At 43.2% G+C, this 24,386-nt stretch overlaps 1 protein-coding gene across 4 annotated transcripts in view; it reads right to left on the bottom strand.

Annotated features, from left to right (window-relative positions):
* The window catches only part of Kirrel3 (kirre like nephrin family adhesion molecule 3), a 568,427-nt gene that overhangs the window by 200,953 nt on the left and 343,088 nt on the right, over positions 1 to 24,386 (bottom strand). The gene's annotated exons all lie outside the window — the stretch shown is intronic.

Raw genomic sequence — 24,386 nt, forward strand, 5'->3', positions numbered from 1 at the left:
TGCAAACATCATCTCCTTTCATTCTTTTAAGAATTCTGGCAGGTGTGTTTCATTGTCACGTCACATGCAAAGAAACTGAGTCAGAGGGACTAAGAGGCTTCTTGAGAGTCACAGGTGAGGCAGCTGGTAAATGTGAACTCTGAAACTCCAACTCAATGTTAGTTACAATTTGAAATTGTTCCTACGTAGGATTAGAAGGTCCTGAGCAGATTCTGTCTCTCCTCCCTGCAAACTACATGTCCACTGGCTCTGCTGAGAGCAGGTAGAACTATGTGTGTAGGAAATAGAGAAATGCGGGGAGATGAGGAGAGAAAATGTCCAGGTAGAAGAGTGGGGTGGATGCAGGTGGAACCAGTTCACCCTGAGATGATTTGCATCTGTAGCAGAAGGGAGTACATGTCACTGCTGTCACAGCCTTTTCCAGTATTGACATAATAACAATCCCTTACTTTTGTTAGCACTTTGTAGTTTTCAAAGCACTTTCAAATCCATTAGCTCGTTTTATCCCTACAACAATCTTGCAAAGAGGCAGCAATTGTTACCCTTATTTTGCAGATGAACAGGCTTGGAGGCTGCGTAATTTGTCCCAAGTCATGGAGCCTGGATGAGACCCTGGATTCCTGACTCTTGCTCTATGGTGTGTGTGTGCCATGTCCTACTTTTTCTCAGCACCACATTCTAATTTCAAGCCATTTGGAGGAAAAAAATGGCTTCCTAAACTCCCTCAAATCAATGACTCTTGGATTCTAGGCCAGGGAGGTTCTATAAAGCAGTGATTCTCAAATTTAATTTGGTACCAGAATCAGTTGGAAGGCTATCACAAAAGATTTCCAGAACTCACTCTTCCAGTTTCTGCTTCAGGTCTAGGTGGAGCCACGATTCTGCATTTTTACTAAGTTCCCACATGATTGGCACTGTTGGTCCAGGGGCCTACACTTTGAGAACCCCTGAAGTAGAGCAATACCTTTTGGATAATTAGCTGGATTTTTTTTCTCACCCAGGCTTATATTTCTGGGCTAAGGAAACTTCAGATATAGAGAGAATTGCCCTTTGTGTGTGTCTCCCTGAGGTGAGCAATTTGTGTGTGCCTTGCTTCACTGACTGAGGGTTGTGTGGCCCAGAGAATGAGAAGAAAACCTCAGGCTTTGTGGTTCATACATACAAAAAGAAAATGTCCACACATGCGATTATTAATTCATTGTTCAATTAAGTTATGATCTCTAAAATTATCACAATATTTGGCTCGGAGGAAGGCAGCATTGAATAGCTTGTTCCACGTAATGTGTGAATAATGTAACTTTATTACTTTTCTCGCTAGTGAGTAATTGTGACTGACACATTGGCAATAACACAGATTACCTTCCTACCCTCCCTTCTCCCTACTCTCGGCACTGAGCATTTACTTTCTTGTCTCTGCTCTTTTCTCGCTCACCCCTCTCCCTGCCACCAGCCCCCTTTTCCCTGTGCAGTTTCTTTTCTGTCCTGTCCACAGAGCAGCGCTGAGGAGTGGGCAGTGGAGTGAGGGACTATGTGAGCAGAGTGGCCAGAGCACCTCAGTTAATCCTCATAAAGTTGGATGAACTCTCCCTCATATCCCACTTATTTCGAGTCCCTGAAATACCCACTCAGGAGCAGGGAACCTGCCACTCAGCTCACCATCTCATGACAGAAGTGAGTTGACCTTGGATTTGTTGTGTCAGGGTCTGTACATTCTGCTCCTAGGTAGAAGTTTCCTTATTTTCCAATCCCTTTTCAATCCTGAATGCATCTTCTGCCTCCAACTGTCTGATTCTGGGAAGTCTTACTCATGTGAGCCCCTAATTTCTGCCCTCAGGCGCTCTGGGCATTGAGGCTTCCTAGGGCTGCTGTCAGCACCCTGGACAACTCCACCGTTGTTTACCCACAAGCCTCCTCAGTCGCATGTTGGCGGTGGGTGCACGGGGTGAGGAATATGCTGACTGCCCTGTCAGTACTTATCTCCCTGTGCCTAGTCACTTGGAGTCTAAATTTTTTTAAAATCACCCTTTAGCTGTTAAAATCCAGTTTAAATATTATCTTGTCTTCTTTTTTCATCGTCCATCAATGTATATTTTTGTACCAGCAAATATGTTTAGTTAGACAGAACCTGGGTGGTGACAACTTAACTACAGCATGGATATGAAAAAGACAGGAAGGACAGTATCCAACAGAGATTTTGTTTCACATGGTGCAGTCAGATTTCTGCTGCAGTGTCCCTGTTCAGACACCATTTCTTTCCTTCTTCCACCTCCTCAGAAAGTACTGTCTACTTCACATGAATCAGAATTGAGCTCTGGGGAATTTTTCCCTCTTCTTCTGAGCTCTGGCCTGGTGATGTGGCTTAACTCCCTCCAAAGCTTGAGCTGTAAGGGAAAAATGTTCTCTTTTTCTGAGGTGACACAGCATTGAAGGTCAATTTGCATGCAGACAGAGTGTGTTGTCTATCTTGCCCTGTTCACAGGTACTTAAAACTGGTTAGGGTTGAATCAGATCCTACTTTAGCTTCCCTGAGTGGTGAGAGCAGCAGAAGCTACCTTGGAGCCTCTACTGTGTCAGATTCTGTAATGTGCCTTTTATGTGGATCATTCCATGCAGTCTTTCCTAATAATTGCGTGCAGGAGGTGCCATTTTTTCCTGCCTTATACAGCTGACCAGTGACAAAGCCAGAAGTCTTGACTCCAAAGCCAGTACTGTCACAATATCATAGTTGCCAGTGCCAGTGGGTGCACCTCTACCTTCTCACCTGGGGTACCTCAGGACCTAATCAAGGTGAAGCAGCTGATGTGCTTAGACAATGGAACCCAAAGTCAGGGGGGGTTGGGCAGAGCTAGTCTCTGTGGTATCCAGGGGAAGCTGGAGAGGCTTGCAGGACTTTGTGGAGGAAATGAGGCTTGACAAGGGTTCCCAGAGTTGGAGGTTTGCCTTTTTTTCTAAAACAAAAACAAAAACAAAATACAAAAAACAACCAAAACCAAAAACCAAAACCAAAATAAAACATTAAAGGGAGTCTAGTCTTTGGTTAGCATTGCCTGGGGTATATTGCAAAGAGTGTACTGGGTGGAACACAGTCCTCCTTCCTTCATCAAGCCCTCCTCACACCCTATTTCTATCCTGCCTGAACCATTTGCACTCTGTTCACATAGATCACATTTTCAAAGAAACAATACCCTTGGCCCTAGACTATGAATCTGGGCCCTCTTGGCAGCCCTTGCTGGTGCTCTCCCCACTATGCATTGTCACCTCCCTGGTCTCCAAAAGGACTTGTTTCACAGGGAGAGCCAGGAGGAGCATGTATATGCTTAGGAAAGAAAGCTCGTAGCACACCTCATGCAGCCCTGAGCCATAGCTAGCCCACTCAGCCAGTGGGAATGGTTCTAACTGCTGAGAACTATTTTCCCCTAAACTTTCTCCTAGATCAGGAATCACGCTTGTCTGAGTGGATGAGCACAAAGAACACTTTTAAAGGATTGACGTTTTGCAGTTCTGCTCAGCAAGCAGGACTGAACCTAAAACTTGGTTCACAACAAGAGGGTCTGCAGGAGGCCAGATTGGACATCTCTGCCTGTAGGCAGGTATAGCAGATGCATACATCATCTCCTGCAGAAGGGCTCCTGCTCTAAAGCCCTTCATTGGAGAGTTCTGTGCTTCTCTCAAAGGCAGACAGGCATAGCCCCACTGAGTCCAGAGCAAACCACTGTCATTAGTTTTTTTTGCCCCCTTGTCCCCTGTAAGTGAATGGGGATTACATTATAGCTTAGGGAGAGCTTCCCCATTAAAAGGGCTGGGCTGATTGGGTGTCCCTAAGGCTCTTATCTCCCCTGGATCCTGAGCTGGGAGGCTGAACAGTGACTGATGGCCTGGAGGAGGACCCTGGAGGGGTGGGAAAGCATCAAGGCTGGGTACGTACCCATAGAGATGAGCAACTCAGACCGGAGTGACCAGAGATCTTGGGTTAGGTGTTGGAGAGATTTAGGTCTAGGATGTGGTTTGTCACCAATAGGATATTTGGTCAAGTTACCAGATGTCTTGGGGCCTCAAATGCCTCATCTGTAAAGTGAGAATGAAATACCTGCTCTACCTACCTTAGGTGGTGAAGAAGTGGTGGGTATAAAAATACCTGGTAAAGAGCAGGGCAAGGCCTAGGTGAGATGCCTCATCCTTCTCCTCCAAGATGTCTATCTTTGTTTTTCATTCCCAAGGTGAAAACCATAAACAATAACTGTTTGTTATTTGTAAGTCACAGAAGACCTTCAGGTAGTGGGAGGGATCAAGGAAGGAAGCAATGAGACTCCTCTAAGACTCAAATGTCCCCAGGTCAAAGACTGCTCCCCAAAGCAGCCCTGCTAGTGTGACAGACATGGGGATACATCTCAACTCTGTCACTTATTGTTTTTAGAATGTTGAAAAAAAAAAGTGAAACTCTGAATTTCAGATTTCTTATTTGTGAAATGCAGAAGTGGTAGCACAGCACTGTTTTTAGAATTACAAGATAATAGATGCTAGGAATATACCCAAGGAAGGGGATGCACTCAGCACCCAATAAAAATGGACTGTTATTGTTATTATTTGCATTCTTGAACTAATTATCTTTGTTTACTATGGAGAAAATGCCCTTTCAAAGAGTTTGGAGGATAAAATGAGACAGGTAAGCAGCACTTGGCAGGTAAATGATGCCCTATAAATAAGTGTCTTTCTTTTTCTTCCTTTTGGAGTTTGTTATTTTGAGAGCTCAGTGATGCCCAAACATTGGAATTAACCCTGATGAGAAAAGGGTATAAAGCCACAGGCTCTGTGAGAGCTCTGCCTTCACACTGGCTCATCTTGCCTCCTAGATCTTACTTTTTGTCTTTGTTCTGCTATCCCAGTACACTGCTTGCTCTGCTCCCAGCACCCATTACCTGGCTGGGCCTTCCTTGGTATCTAAGGTCCTTGATTTGCTGCTTATGACCTCTGCCTGATGGGCTGAGCTAATAATCCCTTTGTGCCTCCACAGATCTGTGGAGGGTATGGAAATAACACCAATTGCAAGTCCAGATGACCTAGCCTTGAACTTGAATCCTGGTTTAATTGCGAATTGTGTAACTTTAGGCATGTGGTTTAATGTCACTGGGTCTCCATACATCAGTACAATGACAATGGTACCTCCATCATGGCATTACTGAGGGATAAGAGAGAAGACATGTGGAAGTACCTAAGAGGTTAAGAACTTAATCAACACTAGGTTCTTCTTTTCTTCCTCCTTTCTCTGGTCTTGAACACTGCATAGGGACATGGAAGAGGGCAGGGTGGTGAGTTGCCTCTTCTTCAAATGATCCAGTCCCTGCTCTCCATTCATCCTTATTTCCTCATTACACTCTGGAAAACCCACACTAGAGTAGGTTTCTTAGCTGGACTGATTTTGAAAGATAAGGAATAGAACTTCCTCACTGGTATGCTAAGTTATGATTTCCATCTGGACTCATTTCAGAGTAACTTGGAAAATTCAGTAATTAGCAGTAGCAGCATTAGTTAATTCATGTTGCAATTACTCTCTTTTCCCTTCTCCCTCTGCGAGCTCCAAACCCATTGCTAGCACTGCCTGACCCTCCCTTGGCCCTTGGCCTCACGTTCCCACTCTTCCCACTGCAGAAGCCATATTTCCTCCACAGCATTAGGAGTCAGTCTCTGGGTACTCTCCAGAGTCTCCTATCCAAGTCTCTGCCCATTTGATTATCCAGAACTCCAGCAGGCAAACATAACTAGCTTGTTCTCTTGAAAATTATACACATGGATCTATTTCAATTTGAAGAAAAAATGAATAATGTCTAAATCCTGGTAAAAATATGGCCAGTGCTGTTTGGGCTGATGAAATCCTGCTTGAAGTGTAGGGGACCTAATTTTTTTCTCTCAGGCTGGAAGCCTCTGCATATTGGTCACTGTTTTTGGGGGGTACTGGGGATTTAACCCAGGGACACTTAACCACTGAGCCATATCCCAGTCTTTTACATTTTTTATTTTGAAACAGGTATCACTAAATTGCTTAGGGCCTTGCTAAATTGCTAAGGCTGATCTTGAACTCCTGTTTCAGCCTCCTCGGTTGCTGGGATTATAGGCATATGCCACTGGCTCAGATTAGTCATTTTTAATAAAGGAGGATTTTCCTCAGGGGGGAAAAAAAACAAATGGTAAGTGATTCCATTCATGCATTAATATCCACCTGTCCGTCCACCCACCCATTCATCCATCCATCCACTAAACATTGATGCAATGTTTACAAAGTGCTGAGCCTAGCATGAGGCTTTGGGGATATGTCCATGGCTGGGAAGCCTGGCAAGTAAACTGATGATCATGGTGTACTGTGAAACTTGCTAACAGCACAGTGGAAGCATGAGGAAGGATATCTAGGTCAGTGGGAAGAATCGGACCACTTGTCTAAGGAAGGATACTTGAATTAAAGATTGAAGAACCAAGAAAATTTAGCTTTACAGTTTGCTTTTCTTGGTTTGCATACCAAAGATCAATAAGCTGTAGAATATGATAATGTCTTTACCTTCTCAAAATTTGGGGAGAATTATAATGTTTTGGGAATAGGGAGCTGGGAACAGGAAATAACAGATTTTGCTTTGGGGTTTAGTGCTGACTTCTCTGAATCGAAGAATACAGAACATTTATGAAATCCAACTTCTTTTTGACAAGATTTTCCACACCAGAAAGATTGGAAGAGAAACACCTTGTTTATTCTTAAAGAACCCAAAGCTCCATGATGTTCCTTTTTGTTCCATGACCTCTTGCTATTGGGAAAACTTTCTAGTCTATCCTCTGGCTGTGATTGAAGTCAGTCTAGGTAGGTGATCCAGGGACTCTCACTGTTTCACCACCCCTCCTTTAACTAAGTCCAAGACTTGTGGAAGATGTTTCATACTCTGTCCTGTGTCTGTCTGGGCTCACGGAATCTATACAAGACATCTCCATGGAGGTGGAGCAATGGTAATAAAAAAACTGAAATATGCAGATGAAGGGTAGCCATCTTGCCTTAGATGGACTAGGGAGGATCTGCATCATGGGTGACATACTGATTCAACCTCTTATCTTTCCCTTGCTTATCCTACACTTTCTCACCACTGCAGTCATTTGTGATGAGTTGTGGTCATAGATCAACCTTGGGGATCCAGTCTAAGGGCATGAAACTCAATTAGTGTAGGAACCTTGGGGAGAAGGTTGCTGCTGTGGTGGGGGGACCGCTATGTGAGAGGACTTCAGTCTAAGATTCAGGTGGTGACTGAGGCATCACCCAGTCCCCCCAGCCCAGTGACTGAAGGCACAGTGTTTGGATATTGTTTAATTACCTGTTTCCTTTTCTAGACTGTGTATGCTCTGTTTTACTTACCTCTGTGTCCCCAGGACTTGGGACAGTGCAGTTTAATGACTTTTTCTGCTCGATGAATTGAGATTTATAAGTAATATGAGAGAAATGTCCATTTGTCTTGCTGTCTCTCAGTCCTGGGCTGGGTTGCCAAAATTTGCAGCCTTTTTGTGACTTGGCCAGCCCCCAGTCATCCCAAAGTCCATCAAGAGAGACACTTCAGTGCTAATGGATCTGAAGACTTAAGCTCTGGAGAGCCACCTGTCAGATGAGATTTGCCTTCAAAGGCCACTGGCTCTGACCTTTTGGTAACATTTGAAAAAAGAAACCTATGTATTGACCGAATCAGTTCTATCTTCAATGAAGGTCTAAGCAGTTATTTGTACTTCTATTTGAATTTCTTGATTCTTTTCTTTTTCTACTTCTGGGTAAGTATAAAGGAAAGAAAGTTCTTTTGCTTGACCAAACCTCATTTAAAAATTGTTTGTATTTTTTTAATGGAACCCAATCCCTTAAGCCTTTAAAAGTAACCTCCACTGAGCTCAATAAACCATTTCCAATGTGGCAGCTTCTAATCCAGGAGAGTTCAGAAGACAGATGCTAAATAACCACCAATTGCATCCCAGGACAGTTGCTGGAAAGTCTCAGGATTCTGCAAGCTAGAGATGGGATCGGTTAATCCGGACTCTGTTCTTGTGTCAGCTCTGCTAGCTGGCCCAACTGTGCAATTAGTATTCTCCCTGGTGTTGATTTTGTTCAAATATATTGGGCCCATCAATCACCCACTTTCCAACTCATCTGTCTGGATCAGTCAATTACAAAGTTATTTTTGAGCCACTAGGATTCTTGTGAAATAGACACAAGAAGGAGCTAAACTCATTTCAGGTTTGACCTCTGCGGCTGGGATCTGAGAAGGCTTAGTTTGCTTACACTTCATGGCCATCCAATCCAATCTGGCCTGTAGAATAGAAAGGCCACTTGCTTAATTGGGAACACTTTAATATAGATATCCATTAACTTATGCTAAATTACAGTAAAACATCTATGGAGGAACTTGATGTGACATCTGCATGAATACTAAATAACTTCATTATGATCAGCACTGTGACAATGAATATGAAATGAACGTGCCCAGAGAAGACAATTAATCTCCCACCTTCCCGAGCCATTACTGTTTTATTTTTTCCTGCACTGACTAAAAAGGAAGGCATAGAAGCTCTGATTTTCTAAGTCCATCACTTCACTTCCCTGAAGCTGCTGAGTGGTCCCCAAGAGCTCCTGTTATTTGCAGGATGGAGACTGGCTTGAGCCACTCAGACAGTAGCCATGGATGGTGCAGAGGAGGGGATCTGAGGGTCTTCTTTTGGTTTAGGAAAGGAGGCTATTAAGACTGACTGAACGCGCACACACACACACACACACACACACACACACACACACACACAGAGAGAATTGAAAGGCGTCCTCATCTGGAACCAGCAAACAGACTGTCAATTCAGATTAGCAACATCAAAAGCACTCCAATCTGCTTCCTGCATACATTACATGCATAGATCTGAGGGAAGAATTTGGCCTCTGAATTAAAGTCAGCTTTTTCCTCCTGGCTGCCTGTACCTGAAAAGTGTGGCTAAGAGGGTCTAGCAGTCAGATTAATACGCCCCACAGCTCTTGTCTGAACCCCATGACTGGTCTTAAAGATACACCCTCTCATATTGCTTGCTGCTATTTCACATAGGTTCTTTCTGAATCTCTGGGGTGAACAACAGGGCCCTATGCACAACTCTGTGAGGAGTAACTCATGGTAGAGGCACAAGAGAAAGAATGTCCCTGGGTTTTCTCTACTGACCATTTTCCTCCTAGGTCACTGACCTTTCTCCCTTCTCTCCTTGACCTTCATAGTAGCATCCTCTGCCTCAATTCTTGGACCTCTTCTCAATCTTAGGGCTTTAAATACCACTCTATTCTGATGTCTCTCAAATTTCTCTTCACAGCCTGGGGAACTACTCTTAACTCCAGATCACACACTAATTGTCTACTCTTCTCCTCTTGGATGTCTAACAGGCATCGCAAGTTCCCAGGAGAACTCCTGATCTTCTCCCATAGACCTGTCTCTCTCACAGTCTTCCTCATCTTTGTAAATGGAAGTTTTATCCTTCCAGTTACTCAGACCACAAACCCTGGATGCTCCTAGACTTTCTTTTGCACCCATATCCAGTCTATCAACATATCATGTTGTCTCAAAAAAAATCCCTAAGCCAACCACCTCTCACCACTTCCTCTGCTATCACCCTGGCCCAAGACATCATCCCTGGCTGCCCAGATGGTTGCTATGGCCCCTTCTAGGTTGTGAGTTTAGCAGGATCACCACTCTAGGCCTGGCCTCAGAGGAATCTCCTGGTGTTCACCAAACTATTTGCATTTCATCATATCAGGGCTCAGGGTGTCATGTGGAAGTTTATAGATTCTGGTCTCAAAGATCTGAGCTAAAGGTCTAACTTTGGTATTAGTGACAAGAAAGGAGAAAACTGCACCTCCCTTCTAGATGATAAGGAAAGGAAGTTCCTGTCGGTCAGAAATGTCCCACCAAGGTCTCTGCAGGCTACATTCAATACAGGCCTCTTGGCTTCTTGTGGGGGCATTGAGTCTACATGATGTCCCACCCCATCCTTTCAACTAGATCTTTCCCCACTGTGCAAGAAAAACCTCTCTTTGTATCCAGAGACTCCATTATATTTAAATACTATAATCCATTTATGTATCAACTTATAGTGTACTTGAGAACTCAGAGTGAACCCATTTCCATAAAGAACCGCTGGTTACTCAGCAAACCCCCCATGATGGTCCTCTTGCCTGGATTGGCATATTCCCAACTTCTGTTCTTAGGGAAAGAAAGGCTTATGGCTCTAAGTGGCAGCTATGAAAAGATCCTCTCTCCATCTTACAAAAAGCAGATGTCCAGTGGGAAGGGGCCTCCCTCTGAAATGTTCAGAAATGTGTGAATATCTTTGGATGTTTTGGATAGAGACCAGATCTCAACAGGCAGCTGCTGGGCTGTTCACAGAGAATCAAAGTCTCCTTTGGAAAGAAAGGGTAGGTCTCCATAACCCACAGGAGGGGAGGGGGCTCCAACAATCTTGTTAGCACATCAAATAATGGATTTTTGGTAGATGCCTCCCTGCCTTCTAGCTCCATCTTCAGAATCCTTTCTGCGCCGGTCTCACTGGGATTAGTGATTAGTTCTCACTGTTCCCACTTCTGAGACCAGCAAGAGGCTCTGTCTGTGCCAAGTCTCCCTCTACATATCCTGGTTATGCCCACACTAGGCAATGCATTCCTGGGAGATAACATTGCATTTGCTCTAGACTCCTGTAGGGAACAGGAGGGGGATGAAATTGCCTTTCTGTGAAAGAGCATTACAAGCTCAACTCACCGGAAATGCTAACTCTGCCCTCCTCTTTCTACTCCCTCCCTTTCCTTTGCCTTTTCCTAGCAAACTCTTAGTCTAAGAAGATCAATTTCAATTTCCTAGGGTGACCACCATCTCCAAGAGAAAGGCTCAAGAGTAAGTACGAACGAACAAGATGCCTCAGAAAAGCCAAGAGCATCTGGTAGGAAAGGAAGGTCTTAGGGACAGATAGGAGTCGGAGGAGGTGATGACCCAAGAGGTGGACTGGAACTAGGCAGGAGCATAGGGACAGTCTTCTGCAGGCAGGGGATGGGTGAAATAATGTCTTTATGCTCCTTCCAGGTTTACGATTTTATATGTGCAAAATTCTGAACAGTATATTTTATTAAACAAAGTAAACATTTATCATTTATCAAGGATTTCTTCTGCATAAGGCTCAAAGTGAAGAATTCAGTGGTGAACAAGGCATGATTCCTGAGTTCAAGGATCCTGCCATCTTAGCAGGGTTAAAAAAGCAGTTGGATCTTCCTTCCATCCCACTGTTGTCTCTTCCCTCACTCCCTCCCTTTCTTCCTTCCTTTTCTTTCCTCTTTCTCTTTCCTTCCAATACAAGGTGTATTATGTAGTAAAGGACATGGAACTCTTGGGCTGATGTGAAGAACACTGGAATCAGGTTTAAAAACTGGTTCTACCACTTACTAACTGTAATATTGGGTATAAAATTCCAACTCACACAGCTTTCATGTTCTCATTTCTGTAACAAGAATATTAATGATAACTATTTCATAGGGATAACATGAGGATTAAACAAGATGATGTATATTAAATTATTGGCACATAGTAGATGCCTAATAAATATTAGTTGAATGAATGAATTACCAAATAAAGAAAATGTTAGGGAACCACAGAGGAGAGCTCATTAATAGTTGGAAAAGATTGGGCTGAAATTTACAGAAGGGACAGTATTTGAGATGGTCTGGAAGGGCAAAAAGGATTTTGACATGTTCAGATAGATGAAAGCTATTTTAGACAGAGGAACCAGCTTAAGTACTGAAGTGGGAGAGAGGAGGTTGTACTTCCAGGAGAGGTGAGCAGTGGGAAACAGGACTGAAGATGAAGGATGAGGCTATATCCTAGCAAGCCTTGGTTGCCATTCTAAGGACAAGGACTTGAACCTGGTGCAAATGTGAATCATCGGAGATTTCAGAGAGGGTATGACTGAGGTTTGGGAACATCAATATGGTGATTAAATGGGTAGAATTATACTGGAGATGAGTTGGAAATAGGGAGAGGAGTTTGGGGACAATAATAATCTCAGAGAGATCAAATGAGGATCTTAACAAAGCTGGTGACAGTAGAGACGAAGGGAAGGGAAACAGAATCAGTGTGAGCTGGCGACCAATGGGATGTAGAAAGTGAGAGAGAGGAAGGGTCAAGGCTGGCTCTGTATTTCGGGACAGAATTGAGAAGACAGTGGTGATTGTAGTTTGTGGAACACAGAAAATGCAAGACTTTTTGGAGGCAGGTAAACTGTGCTGTGGAAGGTGAATTAGGAACTTTGCAGGAAATTCATGTGCAGTAGTTCATAACTAAAACTGTGCGCCTGCAGTCAGCCCAAGTCCCAGTCTAATGCTGGAGGTAAGGATGTGCTGTCATGTTTATGATGTTTATGACTAAAAGTGTGGAGGCTGATATGGTTGGGAAGGAGCTAAAATAACTCTTGGATTATGGGAATAGCATACTAGATCCAGTGAGTGGTAGACTGAGAATTGGTGACTGAAAAAAATCCAGTAGGTAGAAGGACAAAAGAGAGAATTCTAGAGTGTTAGCAAGAGTGGAGGTGGGGGCTGGCGAGATAGCTCAGTCCATAAAGTGCTTGCCTTGCAAGCATGAGGCCCTGGGTTCAATCCCCAGCACCGAAAAAAAAAAAAAAAAAAAAAGAGTGGAGGTGGAAGTCTGTGGCCATAGAGTTCAGAATGACTGAAGCCAGGGAGGGAAATGGGAAAAATTAAGAAAGGATGAAAGGACCACAGGCCAAAGGAAAACCAGAAAGCATGTCAAGAGGGAGTGAGAAAAACGGTGAAGACAGAGAAGGAGTCTGACAATTGGACCTGGATATTCAGTTTTTTTGAGTCATGAATTTCAAGACGCAGAACTAGAGGTGAAGATTATGAGAGTGAAGACAGCTGGGAACTCAAGAGGTCAGAGACTTGGAAGAGTCTGAAGTCACCAAGGATGAAATGGGTAATGGGATGGGTTGGATGAGGAAACTGGGATCCTGGAGCTAAAATCCTCAAGAAGAATGGGGTCATGTCCAGAAAACCTGAGGATGAGGTGAGAAGAATAAAGAGTTGGTATAGTGGATGGAATTTTGGGGGTGAAGTAGGTCTGGAGAAAGCACTCTGCAGAATCAATTGATCGATTTCCTACTAAATGCCTCCATGAGTTAACATCTTAACTTGATGGGACAAAGAATCCTGTGAAATAAATAATAATCAATAGGTTATAAAGCTAGCAAATATTTTAAGTGCTAAAGTGTATGGTACTGGTCACATATCACTTGAGAGTGGTGCCTTTGACCAGCCCTCTTGACAAATGGTGAGCATTCCAAGTCCAATGAGACACCATCACAGCCTAGGAGACTTAAGACTCATGTCCTGGAAGAGATGGATCTGCAGTGAACCTTGAGGGAGGGGGAGAAATTGCAAGGAGAGATTTGAAGCAATAGGATAGGGAATAAATGAGCAGAGGAGAAATAAACATGGTGTATTCCTGAGCTAGTGCTGGATGCAAGCTGAGCAGTATAAAGGAGAAAGTTGGGGAATACAGAGTGGGGCCAGAAAACACAGGCATGAAGACTGACATTATGAAACTGTAAAAGCCAATGATACATCCCCACTTGATTTTCCTGCAGGCACAGGTTTGAGCCAATTGCACTATTTAATTTTGACATGAACCTCCAACATCCTGATCTATGGTCCCCACATGCTGAATTCACAACCCTCTCGTGGCACAGCAAATGGTGCTGGTGGTTATGCCGGTCTTCCTCACTCTGCTGGGGAGTCAGTCAAGGGCAGAGACCAGACCACCTTGGTACCCCCTCAGGCAACAGGGTGTCAGGCAGAGTGCAGAGTGAGAGCTCTATAAATATCTGCAGCATGAATGAACCAATCAATGAGTAATGGCGGTGCATGTCAGAGATTATGCCTGGGCACTGGTCTCCAGTGTTTGGCCAGAGTCTCCTGCATCTGAGGAGAAAGCCTCATGGCACATGTTAAAATCCTAGGTTTCTAAAGAAAAAAAACAAAACAAAACAAAAACCAAACTGTAGGAAGGACTCTCAAAGCCGTTGTTAATTAAAAACATGCTCAGCTCTTCAGGGAAACCTTCTCTACCTCCCATTCTCTCTCCTTGCACTGAATGGCAGATAAGGTGGCATCTTTACCTGTGCTTTGGACCACATTTAATTAAATGCCTACATTGACTGCTTCCTCACATACCTTGTTTTATTTCCTTTCCTTCCTTCCATGCTAAAGAGGGCCAGGGCTAATACTAATGCATATGCTGTTAAACCTTTTTAATTAACTTCAACTTCTTCCAGAGATTTATGTTTAAACAGTAAATTTTTTGTTGATACTCAAATACATAGGCGGCACTCAGAATGATGTACGAGGACTCTTGTCCTCAAAATGATTCTTCATGAGTTACCACCAGAGACGTTTTCATGAGCCTCTTTTATTAAAATAATAATACTCAGCAAGGCAATAATACTTTACAACCGGCAGCTAATTAACCTGCCTCCCCCCACCCCCCTGCCACAGGTCGGCATTAGTGGCCGCAGGTTGGTGATCTGATTGCCTGGTGCACCACCCCCTACCTTAGAGTTGGCATTGAATCAGTCTGGGGTTTTGCTCCAGCATCTGTGAGTAATGATTTTCATTTAAAACACATCTTTGTTCTTGGACTATAGCTCAATCTATTATTATCGTTATTTATTTTGTTCTTGTTTAGGACCTCCCCTGCACTGGGTATCAGTAAGTCCAATCTGCAGGTGACCTCTCGAAACAGAATTTAACTAGGCTTGGAAAATCCATGGATTAGAAACTCTTGTCTGATTGCAAAATCCATTTATTTTCCTGCAACTCTAAATTTGTGCTCCAAGTATTTTTAATCAGGATCTATGCTGTCAGCTGTAATTGCAACATAGCAACACTTTGCCAACAAAACCAATCTACCTACCCAAGTTCCTGTTCCATTCTTCATGTTGAGACAACACTTTCTCCACAAGCCGATGTAGTAGTTACATTCCATGTTGTACCAACGACGAGCCAATTATTTCAATTTTGGCATCCGGATTCAGAAGAGAGTTTAATGATCCTCAATAGTATAAACTGAATTTTTAGTCCTACAGCAATTTAGTAATGATGATGGCACTTAAGCCCTTAAAAAGTATTTCTCATCTTCCAACCGCTGACAAACACAAGGCCAGACAATCATTTGAGGCACGTTTCTGGACCTCGGTATTGAAACCATTTTGCAGTATTTAGGGAGCTCAGCCTTCCCCTGCTACCCTGCCAGGGGTTAAAGAAAGAGAACCCTCCAGATGCAATGGCTCTTTGCTGTGTTTCGGTGGAAGCCTAGGTCTAGCACACTCATTTTAATTAACTCGTTTATTCACTTATTCAACAAATATTTAGAGTTTCTACTACGTAAGGAAACAGCCCTAGGAGAGAGGCTGAGATGTATGAGGTATGTTCTTTTTCCCACTAATCAAGTTCAACCCCATCCCCCTAGCTGGGGTCCAAATTATTTGAATTGCTTCCCTTATGCATGTGTTTGCTCCTTTGATTCATCTAACGTTCGTCAGGTACCTTCTAGGTGGAAGATGTACTTCTGGGAGCTGAAACGTTTGCAAGGAAGACCAAACCTGTCAGCAAATCCCATTGGCTCTTCCTTCAAAGTAAATTTGGAATATGGCCACTTTTCACCCTTCCATGGCTGCACCCTGGGCTGAGTCACAGAGATCCTAGATGATGGCCAGAGCCTTCTGATTGGTGACCCTGCTTCTGTCCTTACCACCCACTGTCTATTCTCAATAGAGCAAAATTATGCTTTTGAAAACTTAAGTCAGGTAGAATCATTTCTCTGTTCAAAACATTTCAGAGACTTCTTATCTTACTCAGAGGAAAAGCCAAAGCCCTTTCTGTGATGTCCAGAGTCTGCCATGGTTTTGCCTTGTTGACTTCATTCCCTGCCCTTCCTTTGCTCACTCTGCTTCAGTCACTCTGACCTCTTTGCTGTTCCTCTGATACACCAGGCATGCTCCTGCCTCAGGACCTTTGCACATTCACAGTTCTCTCTGGTTGAGATGTTCTGTCCTCAGTCATCCATAAGTCTCACCTCCTTACCTCTTCAGGACATGGCCCAGTTACCAGCTTTTCTGGGCTGACCACCCTGTTTAAAGTGTGCACCTGCTCCTGTACTGGCAGTCCTATCCCTCACCCTTCTTTATTTCATCCCAGAGTGCTTATCCCTACCTGACATATTATTTACTTGTTTATTTTATGTTTCCCCCACTAGAATATCTTCCATGAAGGCCTTGATAGTTGTCTGTTTTACTTACTGATGTATAAAAAATTAAGCCCTAGCACACAGTATTTAAAAATATTTGTTGAATATTATGTATATAATGAACACATGTAATAAATAGCACTATCATAGTCTTCAAGGAACATACAATTGAATAGGAGAGATATCTAAAAATAAATAAGGATTTTTTTTTTTAAGGAAAGCTAAGAATTAAAAGCAATGGTAGTTTAAAGGGTAGAAAGTTCATTTTGCCTGGTTGGATCAGCTGACTAAAATCAGGGCCCTACAACTACAGGAGGGTCGTATTGGAAAATAACTGCAACCCATGGAGAGGGGCGATTTAATCAGCTTATTTGCTGATATGACCACAGGACCGGATAAGAACAATTTTAGAGGGGGAAAAAGTTTATTTGGGGCTCACAGTTCAAAGGTCTCAGTCCATAGACAACCAGATCCATTGCTCTGTCCCCAAGGTGTGACAGAACATCATGATGGAAAAGTGTGGTAGAGGAAAGCACCACAAAGCAGAAAGGACTTTGACCAAAAAGGACAAAATATATAACCCAGAGGCGTGTCCCCAGTGACCCATCTCTTCCGTTCACACCCTGCCTACCTTCAGTTACCACTCAGTTAATCCCTATGGGGGGGTTAATGCACTGATTAGGTTAAAACTCTCATAACCCAATCATTTCACCTCTAAACTTTCTTTCATTGTCTTGCACATGAGGTTTTGGGGGACCCTTCATATCTAAACCTTAGCAAGGGGAGAAAAAGAGTCCTTGCTATAGATTTCTTTCACTAGAACAAAAAAGGCCCTTGGAATTGGTGACTTTGCATGACGTATGATATTCTGAGGACTTTGGTACATATTCCAACCTGCATTCTTCTCCATCCTCCCCAAACCTCACAGACAAATCCTAGTGAAGAGTCAACCCTGTGCCCAAAGCAGAGACTATTGCTGAGGATTGTGGCTGCTCTTTATAGATGTCAGGGGAAAGCATTTGGGAGATGAAAAGTTGGTGTAATTTCTCCCGGCTGATCTTGACAGGAGTTGTCAGGTTAGAGCTAGTTATCCTGGAGCCTGCCTGGATCTTGGGGATAAATCTCTTATTTTGGTAGCACTTTAAAATAAGTGGCAGCAGTTCATGCATAATTACTTCTGAATTATCTAGGGGATTCATCAGGTTTGATTATAGATGCATAATGAATTTACCAAATTTGTGGGTATTAGGGAGATATTAATTCCATATGAAACCTCACAATTCATTCATGTGCCATTTGTTTTCATTCCTTTTTTATAATAAGCTAATTAGTTTAAATTATTTGTACTTGTACAAGGTCTTGAAACACATATAAGGAATGATTATACTACAGAACCCAATAAATGGAAAGCTTTAGAGACAGCATTAATTGTGATAAAGGGTTCATAAAGCAGTAGATGTTCAATTTTCCCATTTGGGGTGGTAATAATAGGTCTAATCATGACACCTCCATAAAGTCGTGGGAAGTCCCTAATTAACGTTTCTGAATTCAGATATTTAAAAGAAGGTGGGGGAAGTCATTGTGCCAACTGGAAAATGAGGCAGAAATGGGAATTCGACCTTGTGCTAAGCAAAGAAGAAAAGATGAAGCAGTGAGGGTTTGTTAATTTGGGGCCAGGAAGAAGACGGGCACTCATGATCTCTGATCTGTCTGGAGGATTGCTTCAAGAAGAACCCAAGGTTCTGAGGGTCCCTGGAAGGTTGGGATTTTAGCTCCTTGGAAGGGAAGGAGAGGCTTCTTTGGATTGGGCCTCAGCATCTGTTAGCCCCTGTTGTTCTTTAGGTGGACATGACACCCGCTGGCCAGGAGCCAGAGCTGGAGTCTCTGTGGGTGTGGATATCAGCTGTCTCCTTTCCTTAGGGCATGAGGAAGAACCAAGGCAGGAGGGGCTGTTGGCCAAGTTCTCCCAGAGAATCTATGGTAACAGGAGCAAGAGCTACTACACTCTGTGCACATTCCAAATGTCGGCAGAGCTGGGGCTGCAGCTCAGTGGTAGAGCGTGTGCTTAGCATGTGTGAGGCACTGGGTTCCATTCCCAGTATTACATAAACAACAAACAAATGCTAGGCTCATGCCAGGTACTTTACATACATATCATTTCATCCTCATTATAGGTCTCTTTTTATCTCCACTTTACAGGTTGGGGGACTGTGGACAAGAGGTCAAGTAATTTGCCCAAGATCATCCATCCAATCCCTAGTGGAGTTGAGGCTCCCAAAATGTCTGATTCTGGAGCCTGGCAATTGAGCCCATGGCCTCCCATAAGTCCTGCTGTCTCCCAGCCATTGGTGCTGTTATTATAACCCCGTCATTACTACCCTTAATATTACTAACCATATGGGGAACTCTGAAGAGTTACTCTTTTTTGAAATCTTAATCTCAGATTTTCAGGTGACCACTAGAACACAGGCCCTTTGACTTCACCCCCTGAAGTCCCCAGAACAACAGCCAAAGGACCAGCCACTTTACTGGTCCCCTATTACCATTTATCATTAAAGAAAAGCTTCATGGGGGTTAATGCAAAGAAGGTTTTTTTTTTTTTTTTTTTTTGGATGAGACACCAGTTTAATTTATATTTGATTAAAAAAGTCATTCATTCATGCATTTGGCAGCCAGTATTTGTTAAATGTCTCTTCCACTCTTAATTGGTTTTTGTAGAGGAGGGGGGGCGAGGAGGAGGAAAAGAGAGCAGGTATAATAAAGCTTATGCAGACACCTTGTTTATAATTTTCTTGTGAAGAATATATGTACACAGCTGAAAAGTTAAGTAAACAAGAGAGTGATTGAATAACCAGGCAACTGAGAGATGCAGATAGTAAGCTTGCTACAGAAAAATGGAGGAGGCAGCCCTGGGGCCTGTCAGAGCCCAGGAAAGCTCTGTAGGGGAAGTGGGGTGTGAACTGCTCAGTTAGGATGGGCAGGCACAAGATGGCAGCAGGACCACCCACTGGACCCCACCAGGAAACTGAGTCCCTATCCTGTCTCAGTGCATTGCTTCAGTTATCTCTTTCCCTCACCATGCTAAAAACACAATGACCCCAGAACCATCCTCCTGCATCTGTCTAGAGAGGGTGTTAGCCTGGTTACATCCTGTGTGCTTTCCCACCAGACAGACACACTGCTGACACGGAGGAGACTTTCTTTCTCCTGGTCTTCCATGGATCTTGCATAAAAGCCTCTACCCCCTTTCCCTTCCATGCTGCCTCAATGTCTCTCAGTTAAGAATAAACCAATAAACAACAACAACAACAAAACTTTGGATGTTTTGAGGGTTTGTTTCTTTAAAGGTTTGACTTGTTTTCCTCCATATGACTTAAATATTAGCACTAACCTAATTGGGTGATAGGCCAGGAGTCTGTAGAATTCATTCATTCAATCCAGAGCTAACTCCTTGTTTTCTCTTGGCCTTCAAAAGACAGCTTTACCTACCCAGTTTTAAGAAGGAGTAAAGGAGGCATGGAGAGATGCTCCAGCTGTGGGCAGGTGGTGGTGGGGTGCATCTGTCTCCATGTTGTGGCTTGTGATTTGGCAGCTCTGAGGAAGATTCGTAAGAAGGAGAGGGAAGGGCACAGGGCTGGAGCAGAGGAAAGGGCTAAGAGAGGAGAAGAGTCACTTGAGTCAGGATCATTTTTCCTGGGGTCAAAACCTCACGGAGGAGAGCTTTTGCTATAACTTCCTTTTATCTGGAAAACAATATGAGCGGTATCTCTCAAAATTGGGTCAGGGCTGGCAGAAGCAGGGGCTTGCCAGGGTGCTAACTGCCTGAATTCTCCGCTGGTTTATGCAGCTCTCTGCTCTGACAAATGCTTCTTTTGTTTCCCTGAAAAGTCTGACTTGCCAAAGCATTCACATCGGCTCTTTTCTCCTTCTCCCCTTTGCTCTCCCCACAAACAACTGAATTTGGAAGGTTAAAAATCCCTTGACTTCTCAACTCCAAAGCTCTCCCTTCTGCTCTGAAGTTGTTTCACTCCCTACCCAGGGCAGGAAGGAAGCCACTGTGCTATCACTCTGGAGTCCAGACACCACTTTAAGGAGAGGATGGATCTGCAATTTTCAGAACACAATCGTTGTCCTGGAGCACCGCGTGACAATCTGCCCTAGGAGAGTCTTAGGAAGGCTACATCAGATCACGTCAGGGAGCTGCAGTATTGGGGGAAAACCCTGGGCTGGGAAATAGGGCAGTCCTGGTGACTTGGATTCCTTGGGTGTGTCCTGGCTCAGGTTTCTATGTGACAATAACATGATAAAAGTTCCATCGACTCTACTAAGTTGGGTGTGCATGCAGAGGCAATAGCAGTGGCCACCACAGCAAACAGTACTTCTCCTTTATATTTTGAGTACAGCGTGACTTTCTCTCTCTCTCTCTCTTTTTTTTGTTTCTGACACTATTTATAGTGACTAAGGTACCTGTGAGGTCTCAGGCTAGTTTCTCCATCATGGTCTTTATTCAGGTTTTTTTCTTTTGCGAAATGGGTTAAGTAAGACAATATATTGGAAATCCTTGACAGATAATTAACCTGAAAAAATTGTTAGTTATCATTAGGGTTGTTTCCATGTTTGTTGGGGAAGAAAATACAAAAAATGATAGGGTTAGGCATGTCCTCTCCAAAGTTCAGGAGGGGCCTTAAGAGGTGATTAGGCTGTGAGTGTTCAGGTGCCCTTATAAAAGGGTTGATGAGGGGACTTGTCCTTTATTTATTTACTTTGTTTTTGCCCTTTGGTCTTCCTCCATGTGAGGAACAGTATTCCTACTATATAGGCGGCGATGAAGTGCTGTCTTGGAAGCAGAGAGCAGCTCTCACCAGACAACCCAGATATCACTTTACACAGTGATTTTGGACTTCTCCAGAACGGGAGAAATAAATTTTATTTTTAATAAGTTACCCAATGCGCTGCATTTTGTTCAGCAGCATGAAACGCCCTAAGACAGATACTATCAGTGGAGTCTCCAGAAAACCTGGAATAATAGCTTCTGAAATTTTTATCTTAAATAGTTTTTTTTTTTTTTAAGTGAGATTTTACATGGAACCTCAGCACACAAAACAGATATGTGTGAGATATAAGGCAGTGAATGGGCCCTGGGCACTGCCTGCTCAGCCTCTGCATTGACCATAGAGGCAGTTTGGACTTTCTGGGAATCCCAAGGTTCTGAGGAGCCCAGTTAAAAAACTACTGGGTTAGAATGTTAGGGAATCAGTAGATCATTTCCATGAAGGTAGAACCCTGCCTCATATCTAGCTGGTTGACATGTTTTAGTGAACCAAGCCAAGCAACCCAGGAAGAAATGACTCGGGAGAAACTTCCAGGGTGGCAGGGCACAGATTTGTAAGGGGAGTGCTTTCAGGACTGGTGCCTAAATGATACCATGCTCTTTGGAAAAAGAAGGACAGTGTTTGTTTTCTTTTCTCATCCAGAGGGGGCCAGGAACTGTGGAAATGGGTTGGGGTGAGGGGAACTAAGCGGGTGGAGACAGTGATACAGAAACACACTCAGAAAAGTCCATGAGTAGACTTGGCAGGAACTGACAGGGTTTCTACAGGTGGGGTCAGGTGGATCTGTGCAACTGGATCGAGTCCACGCAGAGACCTGTGCTGCTTATAGTCATTGTGACATTTTTGTAATTCTACTACCTTTGGCTTCCTCTTTGTTTTCAGAGAAATTCCAATCTGGTTTTCTTACAAACCACTGGAAAAGACAGGGATGTCTACAAGCAATCAGCAAACATATGGAAAAATGTTCAACATCTCTAGTAATACGAGAAATGCAAATCAAAACCACCCTAAGATTCCATCTCACCCCAATTAGAATGGTGATTATCAAGAATACAAGCAACAACAGGTGTTGGCGAGGATGTGGGGAAAAAGGTACACTCATACATTGCTGGTGGGGCTGCAAATTAGTGTAGCCACTCTGGAAAGCAGTGTGGAGATTCCTTAGAAAACTTGGAATGGAACCACCATTTGACCCAGCTATCCCACTCCTTGGCCTATACCCAAAGGACTTAAAATCAGCATACTACAGAGATACAGCCACATCAATGTTCGTAGCTGCTTAGTTCACAATAGCCAGATCGTGGAACCAACCTAGATGTCCTTCAATTGATGAATGGATAAAGAAATTGTGGTATATATATATATACAATGGAATATTACTCAGTCATAAAGAATGATAAAATTATGGCATTTGCAGGCAAATGGATGAAATTGGAGAATATCATGCTAAGTGAGATAGCCAATCTCAAAAAACCAAAGGACGAATGATATCGCTAATAAGTGGATGATGACACATAATGGGGGGTGGGAGGGGTTAGTGTTAGGGTTAGAGTTAGGGTTAGGGAGGGGGGCAAGAATGGAGGAAGGAAGGACTGTATAGAGGGAAAAGAGGGGTGGGAGGGGTGGGGGGGAAGGGAAAAAATAACAGAATGAATCAAACAACATTACCCTATGTAAATTTATGATTACACAAATGGTATGTCTTTACTCCATGTACAAACAGAGAAACAACATGTATCCCATTTGTTTACAATAAAAAAGAATATATATATATATATATATATATATATATATATATATATGTATATATATATAAAAGACAGGGATGTCATCTGACCAGATGAAGGCCAAAGATGGCAGAGCCCAGTTACTAATCAATCCACAAGGTTCTCCTCCCTAAATACCCATTTAACAGAGGAGATGGGCACTGTCAAAGCTTGTGAGGCTCCCCAGTCCCTCTGTGATTCAGTCATGGCTCTCCCGCTTCTAGAGGAGTTGAGTTTGCCTTGGATTCCTTCTCAGAATCCAAGACCGCTCAAGACTTACACGTTTACACACCAACACTGCCAAGTCATCAATGGTCATGAACAAAATAAAGAAGTCATTGTTAGGCAAGAATGAGGGGGCTTTCCATGGTCCTGAATAATACAGATCTCTGCCTCATTTTTGTACAACAGTGGGTATACTCAGCTTCAAGGAGATCATTATTTTAATTTTATTTCAAGATTGGTGCCTTTAATTCTCCAGGGAAATTCATAACCCCCAACTTCCTAAGCTACTCTTATGGAAAAGCACAAATGCCCCTTCGGTCCCACACAGGGACTAAAGGCTTTTTGGCCTCCTTGTTCCTCATCTCAGGCTGGAGGGAATGTACCTTGCTATTTTCATGATCCATTGGTGTCTCAGTAATGAATGTTCACCACTGCAGTGCCCTCATTTAGCCTAATAACCTCAGGAAGGTAATATTTGATTTGTGCTAAGTATCTGATTAAACAACATAAAGTATTTAACCTATTGATCTTTTATACCTCACCAGCCCTGCATTCCTGGATATACTTTAATTACTGACTTGGAGAGCTTTCTTGAATGGGATTTGCATCTTGTTAAGCTCCTTTCTTTGTTTTTAGGACCCCATGTCAATATCTTCCTCTTCCTGTTGTCTCTAGGCTTTTATTCCATTCCCTGCTCCTCCACTAGATCTGCTTGATTCTGCCTGGAGACTGACATTCAGTTAATCTATAGGAAATAGTGTCCTTTATGGGACCATGAATCCCACAGCTTATTTTAGAAAGTCAGTAATCACATAAACAATAAGCTTGTTACTTAGTTCATCCTGATCTTTGGAGCATGGAAATTCTCCAGTGACAACCCTGTTTAAGACAGTGGTCACAGCTGTTGGATTGACCTAACTCCTATGTCTTGCAAGGAGAATAGGCCAGTGGGCATCCATCAACAGAAACTCCATTTGGACTGGCCAATTAACTAATCACTGTGCTCTGAATTATTTCTTAGAACACTACAGAAAATCAGACCCTTTTCCTCTTGCCTGCAAGGATATAGTCACAAATGTTAATAATAATTAGTTGATTTACATGCTGTCTTTCCTTCAAGAATCTCAAACATGCTGAGTTTGTTTATCTTGTTTCTCTTATTTTAAAATTGGCTCTACAAAGGCTGAGATAGCTTCTCCACGGGTTCTCCCAAAAATGAGAATAAC

This window comes from Sciurus carolinensis, chromosome 11 (assembly GCF_902686445.1).
Source record: "Sciurus carolinensis chromosome 11, mSciCar1.2, whole genome shotgun sequence".
Lineage (NCBI taxonomy): Eukaryota > Metazoa > Chordata > Mammalia > Rodentia > Sciuridae > Sciurus > Sciurus carolinensis.